A 23,328-nucleotide genomic window follows, 5' to 3' on the forward strand; every position below is an offset into this window, starting at 1 on the left:
TTAGGTGGCCGAAAGGTGTGGTATGAGTTATAGCCTAGTAATGCAAGGGCGCTCTCTGAAGCCTTGAACCAGGTCTCTGTCACTCCACGGATGTTGATGTTCTCCATTTTAGGGAGTGCCTCGAGTGAGTGCATTTTCAGGTTTAGACTTCTAGTACTGAGTAGCATTACTCTCAGATGTTGCTTGCTTATACTTGCCATGGTGGTGAGTTTGTCATTTGAACCTTGCCTAAAAAAAGTCATTATAGGGGTGGCAAGAGCCTTAGCCAGTGTCCAGAATCCCAGGGCCGACAGGTGCAAGGCATCTCTGGCAAAGCATCATGGTCTGTCGATCATGTCGTCCCAGACAGACAGACACTGATCCCCTTAGAATGACACCAGAAGCTTAGCCAATTGTTGAAGTCAGTCAGTTTGTCCTTGTATTGTGGTATCATTTTGGGCGATGGCAGGATGCTACTCAGGACTAGGGTCATACCTGCCTGAGATACATGATCCAAGAGCTCCTCCATGTTTCTTTTCATGTTGCCCAGGGAGGTACATCTCAGGTCATTCACACCAACATGGACAATCATATTTGTACTTGTTGTGGAGTGACCTAAATGCTTGTGTTATATGGCAGATCCTGGCACCTGACAGGCAGCTGACAGTAACTTTCTCCTTGTTTAGCCTGGTGAGTGGGACATCAGTGTGCCTGACTATAGAGTCACCTATGACTAGTGTGTTGGGTATGTTGTTTTGCCTTATGTGCTGAGGTTGAGTGGCACACTGATTTTGTGGGCTATATGTCATTTGGGTAGTGTTGGGGGGGGGTGCGTGCATTTCAGCTTTGGAGGTCTCTGTTGTTTGGGCAGATTTTTATTGAGAGCCTCCGTGAATGTAGGTGTGTGTTTTGTGTTACTATGTGTGGGTTTAGTTGGTGTAGGTTTTGAGGGACTATGTGATGAGTGTGGTGTGGTACAAGTGCTTACCTTCTCCTCTTGACTGTCTAGTCCAGTCTTGGCTGGAGAGAGCTTGGCTTCCACTTTGGCTGTATAAGTGCATCTCTCACAGGTTGTAGTGTTGGGTGGTAGGAGGAGAGGGTTGTCAATGTACATGAGGCAATTGCTACATTGTCCCAAGATGCCCAGATTCATCAGGTGGACAGGGAAAAATACTGGGAGCTGACCCTTAGACAAGCCTGGATAGGTGTTTATTAATTTAAGTACTAAAAACTGTTTTCCTTCCTAACAAGTGAGGAAAGTTGAGAGCTGCATTAATTTGTAGATTTAGTGCTTGTAACGAGTTTTGAACAAGTGATGAGCACAAGGAAACAGTTTTGAGTGCTAAAACTAGAAAACTGGCTAGTTCTAAGGGAAAATTAGAAGAGCAGACTATCTGGCACTGGGAATAGTTTAACCCTAGTTAAACGGCACTGCGTGCTGCGCAAAATCATGCAAACACAGGTTTTTAAACAGAAAGATGAAAGGGATAGAAATAGCTTAAAATGGCCAATAAAACTACAGATTCTGAGCTGAAACACTCCTCCAGCGACAGATAGGCTGCTCAAAGCTCACCACTCTCAGTGATGAACAGAGAAGCTTCCTTCTATCTTAGTAAGGTCTGGGAAACACAGAAACTACAAAACAGTCCAGAATTCAGCAAAATCTGAAAACTGGACTCTACTGGTTATAGAAAGGTGGGACATGAGTAGAGAGAGGACTTTTTTTGTTTTTTTTTTGTTTTTTTTCAAAAATTAAAACAGATACAGTAAAACAAACACTTTTAAAGCAAACAATGGCTATTGCACTTGAGTGTGCAGCCCTCAACAGTTTAACATTTGAAAAACACTTAAAATGATCAGTTAAAGTGCAAACAGTATCATAATTCAAAAAACAGTTCAAATAAGTAGCAAAGTTAATAAAAAATGCTTGGAATAGTGCAGCTAGCAAAAATAAACAATAAAAAGCAAAACAGAGGTACTTAATCCACTCAAAGTCTCCCTTTTCTCTCTCTGCTGCTGTAGAACTCTGCAGGACACCCAGGCAGGATCTTGCTGAGGTACTAAAAGCACAAAAACTGAGCCAACATGGGTTTTTAAACAGAAAGATGAAAGGGATAGAAATAGCACAAAATGCCCAATAAAACTACAGATTCTTAGCTGAAACCACTCTTCCAGCGACAGATAGGCTGCTCAAAGCTCACCACTCTCAGTGATGAACAGAGAAGCTTCCTTCTATCTTAGTAAGGTCTGGGCAACACAGAAACTACAAAACAGTCCAGAATTCAGCAAAATCTGAAAACTGGACTCTACTGGTTATAGAAAGGTGGGAAATGAGTAGAGAGAGGACTTTTTTTGTTTTTTGTTTTTTTCAAAAATTAAAACAGATACAGTAAAGCAAACACTTTTAAAGAAGAAAATGGCTATCACACTTGAGTGTGTAGCCCTCAATAGTTTAACAGTTGAAAAACACTTAAAAATAATCAATTAGACCAGTTTTATAACTTTAACACCACCACAGTAATGGGGGGGACCAGTTTCAGAACAGATGAGAAAACAGCAAACAATGTCAGCAAATATATAAAATAATTCAGTCAGGCAAAAATTAAGACAATGCAGAACTCTGAAAAGTGCCAAGAAATATACTTATCAGCGATATATTTCCAGATTGTTTGAAAAGCACCTCAGTCAGAACACAAGGAGATTCTAACAATTCCACCCAACTAAGGCAAACATCATCACCTTCTCCATACTCTCAAGCAACAAAACCCTCATCACCCCATTCTCAGAGGCCAAACTACTAGGTCTTACAACTGGCCAGCAACTTAAATACAATAAACATATATCTCTAACTGTCTCCAAAGTCCACAAAAAGCTAGGTTGCCTCTTTCATTAAGGTTCCTAACCTCTGAGATCAAAACCTCCATAGCCAGAACTCATCTCTTATCAACATTACTCTATGCATCCCCAGTGCTAACAAATCTAAATAGAACTGACCTAAACAAACTTTCCACATGCTACAACAAAATAGCTAAGTTTGCCACCACTGCCAAGTCACAGTCTCACCACTGCCAATCCCTACATAAACTACACTGGTTAGAACTTCCAAACTTACTACATTACCACAAGCTCAACATAGCACATCAAGTACTATACCATCCCGATAAAACCTCTGCCCTAATTGGCCTTCTAAACTTCTACAATTCTAACAGGGAACTAAGATCCAGTAACTAAGCCCTGATAGAAGTTATTTCATGTAATAACAGCTCTGAGGAATCCATATTCCCTCATGAGGTTGCAAAAACATGGAATACCTTGTCCCCTGAACTCAGGTTGCAAAACCACACATCCACATTCAAAAACCTCCTTAAAGCACACCTTTACCACAACCATATATGTAACTGCAATGATCCCCCCTGAACCCTCACCCTACTGTAGGCTGGTATTCCCTGGTGCCCTAACATATATACTGTTTCCTGATACTGTGCTCTACCTATGCTAATTGTATATATTGTAAATATGTACTTACTATGAAAACAAATGTTCATATACTGTACTTATACTTACCCTACAAATGAGCTGTGATCACATAACTGTATTATGACCATTTATTTTAACTGTTAACCCTTCTACAACTAGTTATCCTAAGTTGTGCTATGACCTTAACTATGTAACCTCCTATTTTTTATCATGTATTACTTAATACTCTGTAACTTTGTGGAGCTTTTCTCCCCAGGACTCCGCAGAAAACGGACACTAGTTGTCCAGTTGGACTATCCCGGTAAACTAATGTTAAATAATAATAATTAATAAATAATTGTCTTGCGCAGAGTTAACAAATCAGCAGCAAATCCTGAAAGAGTCACTTGGATAAAAATATTTCAAGCATGGGCAGTAATGCAATTCTAGCCTGCCAATATACCAGAGCACTTGTACCCATAAGTGTTCAAGCTGTTCTAAAAAATATCTAAACTAGTACTTGCTTAATATAATTTGGTAGTCTGTCCACACCATTTAAAATGAAAGCATACTAACTGCCATTTTCCAGCTTGTAAGCGATCATATTGCACTGCTGGGTGAGAGAACACAAGATACATGACATTATTTTTAGTAATATTGCAAAACAAACCCAGATACCTCTAACAATTTTGTAAAACACCCTTCATAAAAATTAGCATGCCTGTACACTAAAATAGATATATTCTGAAGAAAAGACAATAGCAACCAAAAGAACCATCAGGAGGATAATTGTTAAATATCTGACAAGTCAAAAAATCAAAAGCATAGGGTTGTAGGCATTGCTGTTATGAGCATGCATTGTAAAACCAGTATGACAAGCAAAATAAACCCTACCTCTCAACTTGTTAGGACAAGGAAATCTGTACATAGCTTAATATACTTTGGGGACAAAGGCCCAAAAGGATGCATTTTAAATATTGTTCTTATAAACTTGGAAAGCTGTTAAAATAGGACTTGTGTAAATGCATTTTCTATATGAAATCTGAATCTCAAATGCCTCTTAATATATGTGGTGACTTTAAACTAGACAGCATAATTTCCCAGGAAAACAGAACTGTTATGAGCAACAAATCTTAAAATATAGAGCAAAAACATGGCTAATAGGGATACATTTTAGATATTGCTCTTATAAACCTGGAAAGCTGTTAGAACAGGACTTTTGTACATGCATTTTCTAAAGGAAATGAAATCTGAAACTCAAATGCCTCTTAATACATATAGTGACTTTAAACTTCACGCATAATTTCCCAGACAAACAGAACTGTAATGAGCAACAAACCAAACAATATAGAGCAGAAACCTGGCTAATAGGGATACATTTTAAATACGGCTTTTATAAATAGAGAACGATGTTAGAACAGGACTTTTGTACATGCATTTTCTAAAATATATGAAATCTGAAACTCAAATGCCTCTTAATATATAGTGACTAATTTTATGAGCACCAAATCAAAAAATATGGAGCAATAACCTGGCTGAGGAACATATCAGGGACAAGCACACAATGGAGCCATACAATTAAGTTAGTATCTACTGCTCAATCTGTTAACACAATCAGTTTAAATAAAGCATAAAATCTACACTGGATTACACAGCCTACATACATTTCTAACACACAGCCTGCATATATTTATAACACACAGCATGCAAACATTTCTAACACACAGACTACATACTTTTTTAACACACAGCCTACATGCATTTCTAACACACTTACCTCTGCACAGTACAGGAAAGCAGCTACAGCTCCCTCAGTCCACAAAAAAGTCAGGAGTAAATAATTGATTGAAGAACAAGAAGAAGTACAAGTACGATCAAACATCCACAAACAGCAAAAATGAATCTCAGCCTTTTGGTTTACAGATGCGCTCAGTCCCCAATACCCTGAAGCTCTGCAGACTCCCATTCAGAGCTGTCTTGTCCTTCTACAGACCAGAATTGATGAATCCTTCCTTGCTTCCTCTTCCAGTGACACAATGACCCACAGCACAAACAAACAAGTTTCTCCTTCTCAGACTACAACCAGCACCCCTACAGTATAATCCTCTCTGGTAAGATCTGACATTAAGTGGTCAGTTTTGAAGTCACCATCTCCCCTGACCCCTATCTTGCTAGGGTTAAACAAAAAAACTTATCCAAAGCTGATTACAACCTCCTGATGGATGGTATAAACAGTTTTGAAGCCCCCTCCCCCTCTGTAGGAACTGGCACCAATGTCCAAATCTACACCAAAGTACTATACAAGCATTTATATAAATGCATGGAATCAGGATTACCTGACAGGACAAAATCATCCTCTGCAAGGAAGAGTAAACCTGTCTTGTGGATATCTGCAATAAATAAACTATATAACAAAAGGAAAAAATTACTCTCCAGGACCAAGAAGGAGCAGATGCCCAATTGGAAGCAATCGTTCCTTAGCCTGAACAAGCAAATAAGAGCACTAGTCAAATCCTCTAAAGCCAACTTTGAGTCCAAATTGGCCACATCTACTGGAGACAATCATAAGGCCTTCTTCACATATGTCCGTAACCTCAAAGGAACACTCAGATCTGTTCAGAACTTGTGGACAAGGATACCACATACACAAATGCTGTAGATATAGCCAATCTACTGCTGACAGATTCAGTGAAAACATCACCCCACTGTCCCTCCATCAGTAAATCAGGACATCCCCAGTACATGACCTCCACCCCTTATCTCTAGGGAGCAGGTCATCACTGCCCTCTCAAAGGCAAAAAATACAGCCTCCATGGGACCCAATAACATCCCAGGCTGCATCCTACATGAACTCAGGCACCCTATTCAACCAAAGCCTGAGTACTGGCTTTGTTTCAGCTGAGTGGAGGACAGCCACTGTCATCCCTTTACACAAAGGTAGAGTGTCCATCGATCCAGGAAATTATAGAAACATCAGCCTAACTAGCCTAATCTGTAATGCCATGGAACAGATTATCATGGTCCTCATTAACAGGGTCATTGGCAACCCCCAAACATTCAACCTCACACAGTTTGGCTTTATCAAGGAGAAGTCATGTCTGTTAAATCTGGTCGACTTCTTTGAGACAGACATAAAAGCCATGGATGAGGGGAAGACAGTGTACACTGCCTACCTTGACCTGGCCAAAGCCTTCGACACTATTCCCCACTCAGGCATAATCGATACACTCTCTCAACTAGGTATCAATCCATATGTTACCAGAAGGGTAGCAAACTGGCTCACTGATGGAACCCACCTAACCAAAATAATGGAAGCCACCTCAAGCAGTAGACCTGTAAAGAGTGAAGTACCACAGGAATTGGTCCTGAGGCCTCTGTTATTTGGGATATACTTCTCTGAGGTTCAGGCCAAAACTAGTGGGCTATGGCTAACCAAGTTTGCAGATGACTGCAAGTTGGGCATGGTCATCAATTCCCCAAGTGGTGTGAACATCCTCCAAGAGGGTCTCGCCCAAACAAATGACTGGTGCCAGAAACATTGTTTCAAGCTGAATAACAAAAAATGCATCATCATCCCCTTTTGGGAGAGTGATGTCCCCACAAATTATCACATTAATAACAATGTCCTAAGCACACAATTAGTCGTGAGGGATTTGGGCACCCAGGTTAATAGCAACCTAACTTTTGACCACCATGTTGCTTCCATTGTACAGAAAGCTTTCTACATGGCCCAGCTCATAAGTAAGGGTATCTCATCCAGGACAAGGAGGTCATAACATCCCTGTATTCTTCCTTTATAAGGGCAATTATTCAGTACAATGCTCCCTTCAGCATGTACCTCACAAAGCACATGCAGCAGCTGGAGAGACCACAGAGGTTCCTCACCAGGAGAATCCAGGGCCTCAAACATCTACCCTACACAGACAAGCTAAAAGCCCTATCCCTCTATTCAGTTTCATACAGACTCTTCAGATGTGTCCTCTGTCTGGTATTCAAAGCAATCTCAGACCCCACCTTGACGGGACTGCTGCATATCCGCAAGTCAAGCTCCACCTGAGTAACCCACACGCGCGACCTCAACCTGGTCTGTGACATCAATAGGACTTGGTAGAGTACCTCATTAACCGTTTTTAAGAGCAACCTGGATAACTGGATGGGAAACAGAAAATACACCCCATGGATTCCATGTGTCCCTGCTGGACAGAGGCTTTTGGAGCTGACTTGTCTAAACATGCACTTAACTCTTGGCTAGGCTTATAAGGGCCTTAGGGCCAATAGCCTAGTAACTTCCTATGATCCTAGGAATGGATGCTGACCCAAGATAATCTTCCTGCATCCTGAAGGCCTTTTTGAAGGCATTTTTCTGGCATGAAAACTATTGCTGGTACTTGACTGGTTAAGTATTTGTGAGCAGTCATTAGCTCCCATCCTCAGGAACACTTAGTATACCGCAATTGAGATTGGCTATAATTGTGGTATATGAGCTAATCAAAAACCTCGTAGCACAGCTAATGCTGTCCAGAGCAGATTAGCTTTTGTATATGGTGATGCCAACTGGCAGTAATTGCGGTATACTAACCAATCAAAACTCGTGTAGCAGAGCCAGACATATTCAATGCAGAGCGGGTTCATTTAGGGCTGAATGCAGAGTGTTCCTTATAATCCAGACCACTTGGATTCTCAGAATGAAATATACACAATGCTGCTGGCCCACTGAAATGTATGTCTGCATACTGAATTATGCTCATCATCTTCTTTTGCTCAAAAGAGTAATCTGTTTCTGTGCTTATTGTACTAACTGCATTGACCCACAACTATGTAAATTTTTCAAAATGCTATCGAATTACTTTACTATGCCATGTATAAACTTTTACAAAATGTCTGTATTCACCAGGCACTATATATAGGGTCTATATTAAATGAACGAAAGTTCATCTTAGTGAATGCTCACATGAGCGAATATCCAGGTACTCGAAACTGCAATTGTGGGGGGCTGTGCCCCCCACACACCCCTAAATATATATAACAACTCCGAGATCGCAGTACAGAGAGGAAAGGGAAAATATTTCCATCTTCACTGTACCGTGATCTCGCAATTGCAGTTTCGAGTTCCGCAATATTCGCTCATGTGAGCGTTCGCTAATATAGACCCCATATATATATTTATATATATACACTTGTAAAATGCTGTTTTTTTTCTGCACTATATATACTCTATAACATGCATTTGGAGTTATTCTCCTCAGGCCACCACTGAAAAGGGGACTCTATGCCCAGTCAGACTTTCCCAGCCAACAAATGCAGTAAACAAATAAATGTCTAAGCATTTGAACTTCTTATACTTCAAACTGTTGTCATACATACTGTCACACACACATATGTGTGTGTGTATATGTGTTTGTGTGTGTGTGTGTGTGTGTGTGTGTGTGTGTGTGTGTGTGTGTGTGTGTGTGTGTGTGTGTGTGTGTATAAACACACACACACACACACACACACACGTATATATATATATATATATATATATATATATATATATATATATATATATATATATATATATATATATATATATATATATATATATATATATATATATATATATACATACACACATAGGATCATAGGATCTTAGGAAATTGCTACATTATTGGCCCTGCGGCCCTTATAAGGCTAGACAAGTCAGCACCCAAAGCCCCTGTCCAGCAGGGACACAGGTGGAATCCCAGGGGTGTATTTTCTGTTTCCCATCCAGTTATCCAGGTTGCACTTAAAAAGGGATAATGAGGTACTCTGCTTGACACAGAGAAGGAATCTATTCCTCAGATGAGGGAGTCTCTGGGACACAAATCTGTCCTGCCAACAAGTCCTATTGATGTCACAGACCAGGTTGAGGTTGCGCGTGCGGGTTACTCAAGTGGAGCTTAACTTGTGGATATGCAGCAGTCCCATCAAGGTGTGGTCTGAGATTGCTTTGTATGCCAGACAGAGGTCACCTCTGAGGAGTCTGTAGGAAACTGAGTAGAGGGATAAGGCTTTTAGCCTATCTGTGTAGGGTAAATGTTTGTGGCCCTAGATTCTCCTGGTGAGGAACCTCTGTGGTCTCTCCAGCTGCTATATGTGCTTTGTGAGGTACATGCCAAAGGGGGCATTGTACTCAATGATTGGCCTTATAAGGGAAGAATACAGGGATGTTATGACCTCCTTGTCCCTGGATGAGACACCCATACTTATGAGGTGGGCCATGTAGAAAGCGTTCCATACAATGGAAGCAACATGGTGGTAAAAAGTTAGGTTGCTATCAACCTGGGTGCCCAAATCCCTCACGACTGATTTCGTGCTTAGGACATTGTTATTAATGTGATAATATGTGGGGACATCACTCTCCCCAAAGGGGATGATGATGCATTTTTTGGCATTCAGCTTTTGAGGCCATGTTTCTGGCACCAGTCATTTGTTTGGGTGAGACCCTCTTGGATGATGTCCACATCACTTGGGGAATTGATGACCATGCCCAACTTGCAGTCATCTGCAAACTTGGTCAGCCATAGTCCACTGGTTTTGGCCTGCACCTCAGAGAAGTATATCCTGAATAATAGAGGCTGCAGGACAGATCCTTGGGGTACGCCACTCGTTACAGGTCTACTGCTTGAGGTGGCTTACCGTATTTTAATAGGTGGGTTCTATCAATGAGCCAGTTTGCTACCAATCTGGTAACATATGTATCATTGCTTAGTTGAGAGAGTTTATCTATTATGCCCTAGTGGGGAATAGTGTCAAAGACTTTGGCAAATTCAAGGTAGTTGGTGCCATCTTCCCTTCATCCATGGCTTTGGTGACTGTCTCAAAGAAGTCAGCCAGATTTAACAGACATGACCTCCCCTTCACAAAGCCTAACTGTGTGGGGTCGAGTGTTCAGAGGTTGCCACTGTCCCTGTTAATGAGGTGCATGATAATCTGTTCTATGGCCTTGCAGATCAGGCTAGTTAAGCTGATGGGTCTATAATTTCCCTGATCACTGGACACTCCACCTTTGTGTAAAGGGATAACAGTGGCTGTCCTTCACTTGGCTGGGACAAAGCCAGTACTCAGGCTTTGGTGAAATAGACTGGCTAATGGTGCTGCAAGTTCATGCCTGAGTTCATGTAGGGTACAGCCTGGTATGTTATCTGGTCCCATGGAGGCTGTATTTTTTTGCCTTTGAGAGAACAGTGATGACCTATTCCCTAGACATAAGGGGTGACGGTGATGTACTGGGGATGTCATGACTTACTGATGGGGGGGACAGAGGGGTGATGTTTTTACTGACTCTGTCAGCCAGTAGGTTGGCTATATCTATAACATTTGTGTATGTGGTGTCCTTGACCACCAATTACGAACAGATCTGGGTGCTTCTTTTGAGATTGCCGACATATGTGAAGAAGGCCTTATGATTGTCTCCAGTAGATGTGGCCGATTTGGACTCAAAGTTGGCTTTAGAGGATTTCACTAGTGCTCTTATTTGCTTATTCAGGGTAAGGAGAGATTGCTTCCAATTGGGCATCTGCTCCTTCTTGGTCCTGGAGAGTAATTTTTTCCTTTTGTTATATAGTTTATTTATTGCAGATGACCACCAGACAGGTTTACTCTTCCTTGCGGAGGATGATTTTGTCCTGTCAGGTATTCCTGATTCCATGCATCTATATAAATGCTTGTAAGTACTTTGGTGTTGATTTGGACATCGGTGCCAGTTCCTACAGAGGGGGAGGGAGCTGTGAAGCTGTTTATACCATTCCTCAGGAGGTTGTAATCTGCTTTGGAGAAGTTTATATATCTACATACACAAGTATATATATATATATATATATATATATATATATATATACACACACACACACACACACACACACACACACACACACACACACACACACACACACACACACACACACAAAAGCACGCACACAGGAAATTATGTGGTTTACCCTCTGTACTCCATCTGGCTATTGTCTTAATCTGATTTACATTCAAATATTAGACGTATGACTTAAGCCTAAGGAATTGGCTTCTTAATTTCCAATCTCTCGGTACAGGTGGGAAATAAAACTATTAAAGAGCAGACATGGCTTAAGTAAAATGAAATCTCTCACAGTGTTGGGGAAAAACAAGAAACCAAGAATAAACCCAGGGGAAACATCAACAGAAAGAAGAGAGGGCGAACTTTTAGTGAAACATAATGGCTTCGTTGTCAGTGACTGGAAGTGTACAGCAGAGACTCTGCAGAGTCTAGTAAGGCAGGAAAATAATAACAGTGAGTTCTGTTACTGGAGGAAACACTATGTTAATAACAGTGAGTTCTGTTACTGGAGGAAACACTATGTTAATAACAGCGAGTTCTGTTACTGGAGGAAACACTATGTTAATAACAGCGAGTTCTGTTACTGGAGGAAACACTATGTTAATAACAGTGAGTTCTGTTACTGGAGGAAACACTATGTTAATAACTGAGTTCTGTTACTGGAGGAAACACTATGTTAATAACAGCGAGTTCTGTTACTGGAGGAAACACTATGTTAATAACAGCGAGTTCTGTTACTGGAGGAAACACTATGTTAATAACAGTGAGTTCTGTTACTGGAGGAAACGCTATGTTAATAACTGAGTTCTGTTACTGGAGGAAACACTATGTTAATAACAGCAAGTTCTGTTACTGGAGGAAACACTATGTTAATAACAGTGAGTTCTGTTACTGGAAGAAACACTATGTCGGTGCCTTAAGACATAAATCAGCATTCCCAAACTGACTTTCAATTATGCAGTCAAACAAAACACCTAGAATTAAGATTTAGGTTCTTAGGTAGTTGCTAGATATGCATTTTCCCAATTAACCCAGAATTCTGTCTGGTTAAGTGACTTGCTCAGTGTCACACAATAAGCAAATGTAGGCTGAGGAAATCAAACACCAGACAATGGGAATCGCAACTTGTTAACTGTTCGTAACCTTAATCCTCTGTGCTAACCGCCAGACCTGTAATCCTAGCTAATACTGCTGATTGAGACAGCCCTGGACATCATGGAAAGTTTGAGAATAGGGGCAGGTCACTTTAACAGGGAAAGTTACCTTAGTCAAACTACAGAACAACATGTGCTTTGCTTATATCATAAATACTAAACTTTTGACTTGTTCTTAAGAGAAATCACATTTTACAAATAAGCACCAATGACATGAAAATTGTACTTGACATGTTTTTAAAGTTATGTGCCATGAGGTGTTTAGAAGTCAAGGGACATTAATCTGATTCCTTGCCAGACTTAACAGTTATTGTGAAAACAAAGACAGTGCTGCATGTTAAAGACACTGAGAAGGTATGATGTTTTATCTGTGGCATAAGATAAATATTCCAGAAAGAGAATGAGTATGAAAACTGTATGGAAACTGAAAGAAAGGAAATTACATACCAGGATGTCTGCAAGGAAACAGCAATCAAGCTTTCACAGTCCAAGCCTCACTTTGACAAGAGACCAAGTTGTTTAAATGCAAGCATGAAAGAAGCTTCTATGTGAAAGCCAGACAATTCATGTGAGGTTTACTGATGAGAACCATAAAGCATTTCTGGGAAGACAGGTGGACCAGTGAAGGAAAATCCCAGAAATCCTAAAGGAGTGAAGTGACCTGGGGCTAAATGTCAGGAGATTGCCTGATTTATTTGTGGAGGCAGAGAAATTAATAATTGGAAATGGAAATGTGGTGAAGTTGAAGCAGTCTCAAAGACAAATAAAGTGAGGAACTAAAGGTATTAATAAAGTAGGGAGGGGAAAAGGTGTAGCTGCTCTTGTTTAAATGACTGTTAGGTAAATAAGAAAGCAAGAAGAAGTATAAATAGAGGAGTAAAAAATGAAAACAACACTGTCTATCTTCTCAAAGAAGGATATATTACATATCTGTGGGGAAGAATACAAGTCCAACTGACAACAGTGTGTCAACCAGGATATAATCACCTAATCAGGAGAAAAGTGGTCCTGTGGGCAGGTTTAAAAAGAAGAAAAGGAAAGCAGTTAGCTCTAGAAGTGGTGAAGGGAACTTCAGTAAGAGGAGAAGAGTACAGGAATGCATGTCAGGACATCCTTTTTTGGGTGACAGTTAGGGACCTTTGGCTTTACTTCTTGCTAGGGGGAGAACACATTTAGAATAGTAAGCAGTATTTAGCAAGGTCTAAGTTAAGTATAACATATTACTTTCTACTAACTCCTTATACGAACTAGCTAGTAGGGACAAACATTATTAAAGTAACAATCAAGTTATGTTTAAACACACAATAACTTTTAACTATTTATTTATAAAGTATATGAGAATCAGTTTTAACAACACAACATGGTGGTTAATTGAATAATCACTAATTGAATTATTACTAATCACGCTGTTATTTAAAGCAGACAATGGATGTATTAGTGTTTGGATTTTGTCTGAGGAAGGAAGGATACGAAGCCTTCCGAAAGTGCTTGTGTTACAATAAAAGTTCTTACGTTATTTCTTCAAGTCCGGTGACTTGTTGTTCTTACTGTTTTACACCTGGATTACTGCTTAGGCTTATACTGGTGTAACAGTTACTTTTGGCAGAGTTTTACACCATACGAAAGCTGACGGTGGCAGTGTGTTTACAACGTGCAATAGCTGACTTTGATAGACTGGGTCCTTGGCGTCTTTTTGTCTTTATTGGTTCGTGAGGCTTTTTGGAGTTATGTCAGGACATCCTCTAATGTAGCAGGGTGGAGAGGTCAGCACTGGTAGGAAGGTTGGTAAAAGGTGGCAATAATGTTGTTAGAGTGGGGCAATAGGGGCAACTGCCCCAGGTGCAAATATTTGGGGAGGCGTAATCAGCTGCTCCTGATCTCTTAGGTTCAAAGGATCATAGTTGTGTACTAAGCTAATGAACAAAGGGCCTTTTTAAGCCTAGCCATGTATCTCAAATCAGACAAGTTCTGGTACCCTTGACAAGTGTAAGCAGGGGCTTGGGAGATGAAACATTTACAGGCTGCCTGTGTACATCGGAGACATAGGTACCAAACCAAGGATGAATTTCCTGTTGAGGGCGAGAGAGGGGTAAAGTTAGAGATGAATTTGTTTGCAAGTAGGTTTGTTATTTTTTCTGGCTCAGTATAGATGGCTCCATTAACAATGAGCTCTGCACAGAATTGCATATTCCTTTTGAGATTGCAGACATAGCTAAAAATGCCTTGTGGCTGTCCTTGGCCCAGGAGGCCAAATTTACCTCAAATTTGGCTTTGGGAAACTATTATTCCTCTGAGTTGTTTAGCTTGATGAGAGTGGTTTTATCCTGCTGGATGCTATACCTCCTAATTTTTGCTGTGATTTTCTTCCTATTGTTATACAACCTATTGATGTCATGATTCCACCAGGGAGGCTTGTTATTTGAGTGCGTTCTATACTTCTTCCTGGTGGGTGCGGTTGCCTCTATGCAGCTATTAGCATACTTGTATAGGGTTTCTGTGAACAGTTTTGCATAGGCAGTAGTGTTCTCACTATTTATGAGGGCTTGAAATTTTGCCAGGTTATCACTTAGTAGGAAGTTACCCTTAGAATAGTTCCTGAACTTTCCAAAGTTAGCTGGTGATCTGGGTTTTATTTTTATTACAAAGGAGACTGTTTTGTGGTCCAACCTTATCAGAGAAGACATTACACTAGGGGGTATAGTGAGGACCAAACTCAGTATGTTAGCACCTTTGGTTGGTATACTGACAATATGTGCAGAGAGTTTGGGGTTTACAAAATCCAGGAATCTCTGTGCCTCTAGGTTTGGTTGTATATATGATTTCCATCAATAGTGGGGTGATTAAAGTCACCCATGAATATAGCATTGGGTTTTAAAAACCAGTATTGCATTTGCAGTCAAACCTGATCATTGTATGGCTCTAACGTGTAGTTTACTACACTTTCAAAATAAAAGTAGGAAAAAAATCACACAGTTGCAGAGTGAAGCAGGAAACGGAAGATAACAAATTGGTTGGTGTCTGAATGAATCAGTACAGATCTAATAATGCATGTTTTATAAAGATGGAAGAATTCAAGCTGTAGGATGAAGTATATTCCAGTTATATGGCATAGCTGCAATAGGTTGAAAAAGTTAGAAGTAATGGTCGGAGAAGCTCATTTAAAGTTCTTGCAGTAATACAAATTAAGGAAGGAGGTCAAACACAGAATATTGGAATTTATAGAAAGTAAAGATGAAAGAAACAAAAGAAAAAATTAGAAGAGTTAGACCATAAATCAATAAAGGAAATTATAAGGACAAAGATGACTACATGGTATATAAATGGATGAAGTGGAGTGAAGGCAGCAACAAGAGTTAAGAATATAAAAAATAAAAGTCTTAGGCAAAATGAGAATAGAAGCACAAACTAGACACATTTACAGGAGAAAAATATTTAGAAGATATAGAACTAAAGTGAAGGACAGACTATTGACCGTGAGACTCAAAGGATAGGTCTGGTTAATAAGGGGGTAATGGAAAAAGGTGTCTACAACTACACAGCCTTATAGATAAAAAAAAAATACAACATGAACATGATCATATTAAGTGCTTTTAAATGCTACTGTATGTTGATATTATATTATGTTATATTATGTTTAACAGACACCAAAAATTGATCAGACTGGTAGTCAGCCGTAATGGGTGTAAATTATTATATACATATGCATGTGTTGTTCTTGGTATTGTGCTTTATTTGTGTGAATTCAGATAATACTGAATGTTTTTGCCAGAGCTAAATTTAATTGAAAACTGAAGAACAGCAAATGTTGGTATGTGCGATCATATGTTATGTTTAACAAATAGCAAAACTTAATTGTGTGTGTGTGGGTGTGTGCGTGTGTGCATGTGTGTGTGTGTGTGTGTGTGTGTGTGTGTGTGTGTGTGTGTGTGTGTGTGTGTGTGTGTAATACTGAATATTTTTGACAGAGCAGAATTTAGTTAAAAGCTAAAGTATAGCAAATGGTTGTATGTGCAAGCAACAAAAATGCCAAATTGCATGTGTGTTATTTTTCAGATGACTGTGTGGGTTATAGCTCATGTGTTGTTTTGGTGTGTTTGTTTGTTTTTAAGTCGGTTATGTTTTACTCTTGGGTATTGTTTTATGCTTTGGAATCATTTCCAGTGCTGTTCTGTGGCACCAATGCAAGGGGAGGTTTTCCCTTGTTTAAGCTGGAATGACCATGAAATTGACATATCTATGTTTAGGGGGTGTCGGTTATGGGGGTCCATAGGGAGGCTTGCCAGAAAAAACTTTTTTTAGTATTTTGTCTTTTGTTTAGTGATTGTTCGGTTTTTTTCACCCTTGTTGGGTTCATTCTTTTTAGGTTTTGTTGATTTACTCACAAAAGCACTTCAACTAGTATAAAACCACCAAAACAAGACAAAAATACTGGTAATGCCACGAGGAACAAGACAGTAACAGCACTTGTCTTACGACTTCTTCAGAACTAAAATCATCACATAAAAACTCCTCTATTTAAATAATCCTGTTCATTGACACATCATTACATCAAACAATTAACCACTTCCAGCTTAAAGTGCCAATGTAAAATTAAAAAAATAAAACATTATTTATTCACATATAATTTCCTATAGTTCAGAAAACATTTAATTTAGTTCAACCTCAGTGTTTTGTCTGCTTGGAGGTGGACCTGCCAACGGGTTTCTCTCTGTTCGAAAAAGTTCTTAAAATCTCCCCCTCTTGCATCTAATTTAACTACTACTAAAACTGAAAAAATATTTTTTTATATGTCTAACACTCAACTGTGTGCCTGTATAAGGAACTTTTCTGGTCTCTATTTTTAATGTTATAATAATGTTCTCTCACCCTTTCATATAATGATCTAGTAGTCATTCCTACATAAAAACTGGACCATCCATTGCATAAACAAACATATACCACCCCTTTGGTTTTACGAGTGACATGCCCTGGTACTTTAATAGTACTCGGATAACTCAATATATTAATACATGGACCTTATAAAATACATCTACAATACTTGCAGCTTCCACATTTTTACAACCCCTGCTTTTTCTGGGTGTGCAAATAGCTGGTGTGTATTTAATATGGTCCCTATGAAACATTTTCTTCAAATTATAATTATTAATATATACAAAACTGGGCTTACTCCCTGTGGTCTCAAACAAATCTTTATTGCTCTCTAAACTCTTCCAATTGTTTTCTATAATTGTCCTAATTTCTTTACTATCTACCGACATTTCTAGTTACTTTGTGATGTTGATCACCACCCACTGTTCTTATATTATTTCTAAATGGTTCTTTTAATATAGGGGGCATATTTATCATATCTTTTACTATAAATGTCTTCTGCTAACTTACTGAGGTACCCCTTATCATAACCTCTAGCAATAAACATCTCATAATTTTTTATAAATTCCTTTTTTGTAACATCATATTACTAGTCATCTGACTACACCTTATTAGTTGGCCTTTTGGAATATTTTTTCTGACAAATAGTGGATGATTACTCTTGTTATGTAGGTAACTGCTTATAAATGTCTCTTTATGATGTATTTTACTTTCAAAGGTGTTATTCTCCTCATTCAATATCAGGTTGACATCTAAAAAATTCACGTTGGTCCCTTTATCCCCAAAGTGAACCTCAAAAATTCAGATTTAACATTGATTATGTTAACAAAACTGTGTTAAAATCACCCTCTATAATAAAAAAACAAATCATCCACAAATATGTTGTAATGACATACATTGATTGCTTCACTAACTTCTTTCAACACAGTATACTCCCACCATCCCATTACAATATTAACAAAAGATGGTAAAGCAGGTGACCCCATCGCAACACCCTTCAGTTGTTTAAAATATTTATCAAACATAAAATAATTATTATCCAACACATCCAACATTTCATAATATAAATTCACTTGTTGATTTGAGATGGTGGTAAACTTACTTTGAAAGTTTCTTACATATTCAATACCTAACCTATGCACTATTGATGTAAAAAGTGACACCACATCTATTGTTAAAATAATGTGGTTGTCACTTTTAAAGTTAAAACTAGTGAGAACATTTCTCAATTTATCTAAGAAGTCCCAGGAATCTTTAATATATGATTTAAATGTTTGTGTTATAGGATTTAATACAGCATCCAAGACCAAGGCAATTCCCTCAGTAATATAGTTTGGTGAAGAAACTATAAGTCGAAAAGGGGGATTTACTTGGTCCTTGTGGATTTTTGGTATTCCGAACAAAGTCCTTGTAGCAGGTTTTTCAATTAAACAAAAATTGTAAATGTCAAAATCCAACTGTTTGTTCATAAGATTGTCATACACAAAACTGTGTATCTCTTTAAATGTTCTTTGTATTTCAACTAAACTAATGTGTTGGTATTTCTCTGTGTTACTTAACATATTTAACATACTGTTAACATATTGTTCACTATTCATTACTACAAGTCCCCCTCCTTCATCCCTTTTCATGATTCTAAGGTTATGGTTATTTTTTATATCCATCAAACATTTTCTCTCATCACTAGTCATATTAAAATGTTTGTAACGCTTAGTTTTTGATAATACAGCTCTAATTTCAGTCTCACAAATACTTTCAAACACTTTCAATGTATTCAACAATGTTGGATTAAAGCAAGAAGGCTTTACAAATTTAGAAACACTAGTTGGCACATTATGTAACAAAAATTTCAAATTCAACTTTCTAGTATATTGTTTCAGTTCCAACAAAGTTCGTATACAATCTGCCCTTTTTGTGGGCACAAAATTTAGTCCAAGAGACAACACTTTAGTATGCAATGAAGTTAACTTAAAGTCAAATAAATTAAAAATACATTAGTCATTACCATTTGTATTTAGTTGTCTGTTGAAGATCCTGACAGCATTGACTCTTTGGTCCTCATAGCCCTTATTTTCATCCGTTTCTTTTCGTTTTGAAATAAAAAAGTTTTGGCCTAGCTCCACTCATTTTGTTTTGTGTTCCTTCGTGGTTATCAAAACAATTATCAGCCTCCTTCACTAATTCAGTACCTCTTAGGCTGGTTTCATTTGAAGCACTGGATATATTTATAAAGTTACTGCTAGAACCAATATGCGCATTACGCCCCCAAGGAATCGTCGTAACTGATAGGTTGGAAGAGCTGTCAGTCACTGATTTACTCATGGGAATGTTAAAATACAAATTACTGTTGAAAATAAAGTTCTTTTTATCATTGTTTTTGTTCACAAAATGGGAATAAGCTGATAAGTTTTCATAAGCAGCTATATCCCTCACCAGCTTATTTTGTTTACGTGTAATAATGGTTTGTTCATGTTGTTCAACTTCACGAAGAGAAGCAGAATAATAAGCATTTTTTTCTGCTTTGGGTATACAGCTGCTGATCTAATTTAATAATATCAGCTCTTAAAGTGTCCATAGCCTTTTTATTATTAGCTACCAACAATGCTAGTAATTTTAAACCAGACTGGTTGAACAATTCAACCAAAACAATGAAAAAGAGTCATTCACATTAATTCCATTAGCACGCTTAAAAAAACTCAGTCCTTTTGTTGATGTAAACAAAACACGCACAGACATATATTTCACTTTGTTGAATCCACTTTTATAAACAAAGTGAAATGATGAACTTGAGTGTTTTTGATTGAATGTTATGTTTGAGTGCTGGAAATGTTGACGCCTGGAACATTGACTTTTTCTGTAGTGTATAAGGTTCAATTCCATGAAAGTACGTTACTTTTTCTGATTTTTTTTAACTAATACCAAAGTTTTTGGACATACCAAACGTTCCAGTATTAGGACTAGGAGTGCGAGTCTGTGCGTGTACTTGTGCGTGTGTGTGTGTGTGTGTGTGTGTGTGTGTGTGTGTGTGTGTGTGTGTGTGTGTGCCTGTGCATGTGTGCGTGTGCGTGTGTTTGTGTGTGTGTGTCTATCTTTGTAGATTAGGCTTAGAATAACTGAATAAATGTAATGCTATGCAATTGTGTTTATGTGAAGCATGTGCATCTGAGTGCCTTTTATAGTTGTGCTGTTAAGTAAAAATTTTTTTATTAGGTAACATTATTTAGGTTTAGAGGCAGCAGCAGTGGTAGGTCTAGGGTTTAAGAAATATTCCTTTCAACCTTACTCGTGTGCTAATCTCAACCAGCCCCTAATCCCAACTTCACATATTACGGTACTAAACACTATTTCCCTAACACAAGCACTATTCAGACAATAACTGATGCAAGTTAGTGGTGTGTGGGTTATTTATTTATGTATTTATTTTTGTTGCTTTGTTGTTTTTTTATTTAACCATTCAAAAAAGGAAAAAAGTTTTTCTTTTTCTGTTGGTTCAGTAGTTCATAAAATTTCTTTTAGATGAATACACACCATCCTCCTAACTACAAGATTAACTACATCTGACCCAAACTGCCATCTAAGAGGCCAATCAACTACTGGTTCTTCTCTCATAGCTCCATCTACTAAGCTTCATTCCACAGAAGACAGCTTCTCTGTTCTTGCTCCTAAACTGGGGCAATCACTGTCACATGATCTTACTGAAATCAGGGATAACAAACAGACCAGACCTCAGTTCAAACAATGCCAAACTAAACAAAGTGCATGCACATTTTTGAATGCAGACCATGTCATCTATCTCCCATCATTGCACTATTACATTCATCCCAGAAAAGCTTAGCTGCTTAATCTCCTAACCTCTCCAATATATATATATACCTCTATCCTGTTCATTTCCAAGTATACATCCAATACCCCCTTCTCCTTTTATTAGCTCTTATGTTGCAGCTCTATGTATTCTATACTTTCTACTCTCTCCTTGCTAAAATTTACCTCCGTATTTATATACACTATGTCCATTGTTTTGGCTGGACCTTATTTACCCCACATATTGTACATATATTTTTCATTGTTCATTTCTGATCCTCCTCATTTTTAAACCTTCTTGTAAAGTTGTGTGTATTTTTTTAAATCTATGTTGTGTTACGTCATTTTAGAGTATCAATTTAGTTATGCCTTTAGTCTTCCTTTACTATCCTTTCTATGTATGTTACCCAGGCTGAGCATGCACATGGTGAAATCTGATCAGTGCTCTATCCCAGTAAACAACATTAGACAGAGAAATAAACTGCACAGTCACCTATAGGAACTGTTGTGGTGGGGACACTCTTCTGCTATTATTTTTTTTTTAAATATAAAGAAACATGGCATTTCATTAATTTAAGAAAACAAAACAAACACACTGTACATGGTGCTCTCACTCAGAGATAATGCAGCTACAGTGCACTTGGGGAAGGAATTATTGCAAACTTGGCTATTCAATGTGTTGGTCTCCTGCTTTGCCCTGCCCATGATCGATATGATTCATTATCTACTCCAAGGAGAATGAAATTGGGAAGTATGGAAAATATACAACCTGAGCAGAATTCTAAATATTGTTTCAAACTAAAGCACAAAGACCTGATGCTTAGAAGTCTCTCTTTGTGAATAAGTGTCCAAAAGTAGAAATCTAACAATAAAAAAGATTTCACTAATATGATAAAAGAGAAATAACTTGTGTCTAGTTAGAGTTTTAAACCCATTTCTGTCAGAGAGAGAGAGAGAAAGAAAGAGAGAGATAGACAGAGCACAACCTAGAAAATAAAAAGATAGTGAAAGGGTCACTCACACTAAAATAAGAAGGCAAAAATAGCAGATGACATTAAAGTACATTGGTATGAACTGCTTTTCTTAGGAGCAGAGTTAGTCACCAAGACCTCACTGCCTATATTGGTAGGGGAGGAGGCAGGGCCTTCTAACTAATAACTGACAACCTTGAGGAAACTCAAGAGCTGGTCAACTCAGCCAGATAAATTTCAAAATGGGAAGCTGAAGGTGATGAAAAAATGTATCATTAGAACTGTGTGAGGAAAATCTTAACAAAATGTTTCCACTTTTTTCCATACTTTTGAGTTATAGAATGATTTATCACAAAGAGTTAGTAATGACAAGAGAGAAAGCACTACTCCAACTGCTAGTGCCCAAAACATTCAGAAACTTAGTTGTGAGGCTAACACATAGCCATTCCTAGGAGGACACCTAGGATTTAACAGAAAGTTTTAGTAAGCAGGAATAATGAAAAGTTGAGAACTTCTGAAACTCTGGTGTTGTCATTATTTGGTAACTTCACTTCTCAAGAATTTGTCTGAAAGAAACAGATTTTATGAAGAACACATCAAAAATATGAATCAAAGGGCGGAGCCTGAATGGCCAACTATTAGCAGCATTATTTTGAGCTCCTTAAACTACACCTAATTACAGGAATTTAAACTATCTAATTTTCTTGAAAACAAGACAAAACTGTTACTAAACTATTAATCTAAAGTTATACCAACTTTCAGGATTGTATCTAAAAATTTTCCTGTCAAAATATTTTTGGAGAAAAAAACATCATAGTGGAAATGAGCAACATAAAGAATTCTGGCTCACTGCTGAAGAAGGATATACAACAGATGTCTTCCAGTCTTCAGGACCTCTCATTAAAGATGGACAAATTTACAGTTAACCTGAAAGTCTTAGAGAGAACTGTCAAAATCAAACTGACATCTTAAAAGAGATTCTTCTACAACTACAATCCAATTAATAGACATTGAAACATCATTTACTGATATTGATGAAAGGCTCTAGGAAGAAGAGAACCAGATTGAATTTCTCACTCAACAAAATAATTGGTTAACCAACAAACTAGATGACCTAGAAAACAGAGAAAGAAGAACTAATATTAGGATTTTTGGTCTTCCTGAAAAGGCTGAGGGTGAGAACATTATTTTATTCTTAAATACTTGGCTCCCAGAATTACTTGATTTAAAGGAAGGTATTGAAAGAGCCCACACAGCAATAGGA

The sequence above is a fragment of the Protopterus annectens genome, chromosome 7.part0, assembly GCF_019279795.1.
Source record: "Protopterus annectens isolate FY-2018-M chromosome 7.part0, PAN1.0, whole genome shotgun sequence".
Lineage (NCBI taxonomy): Eukaryota > Metazoa > Chordata > Ceratodontiformes > Protopteridae > Protopterus > Protopterus annectens.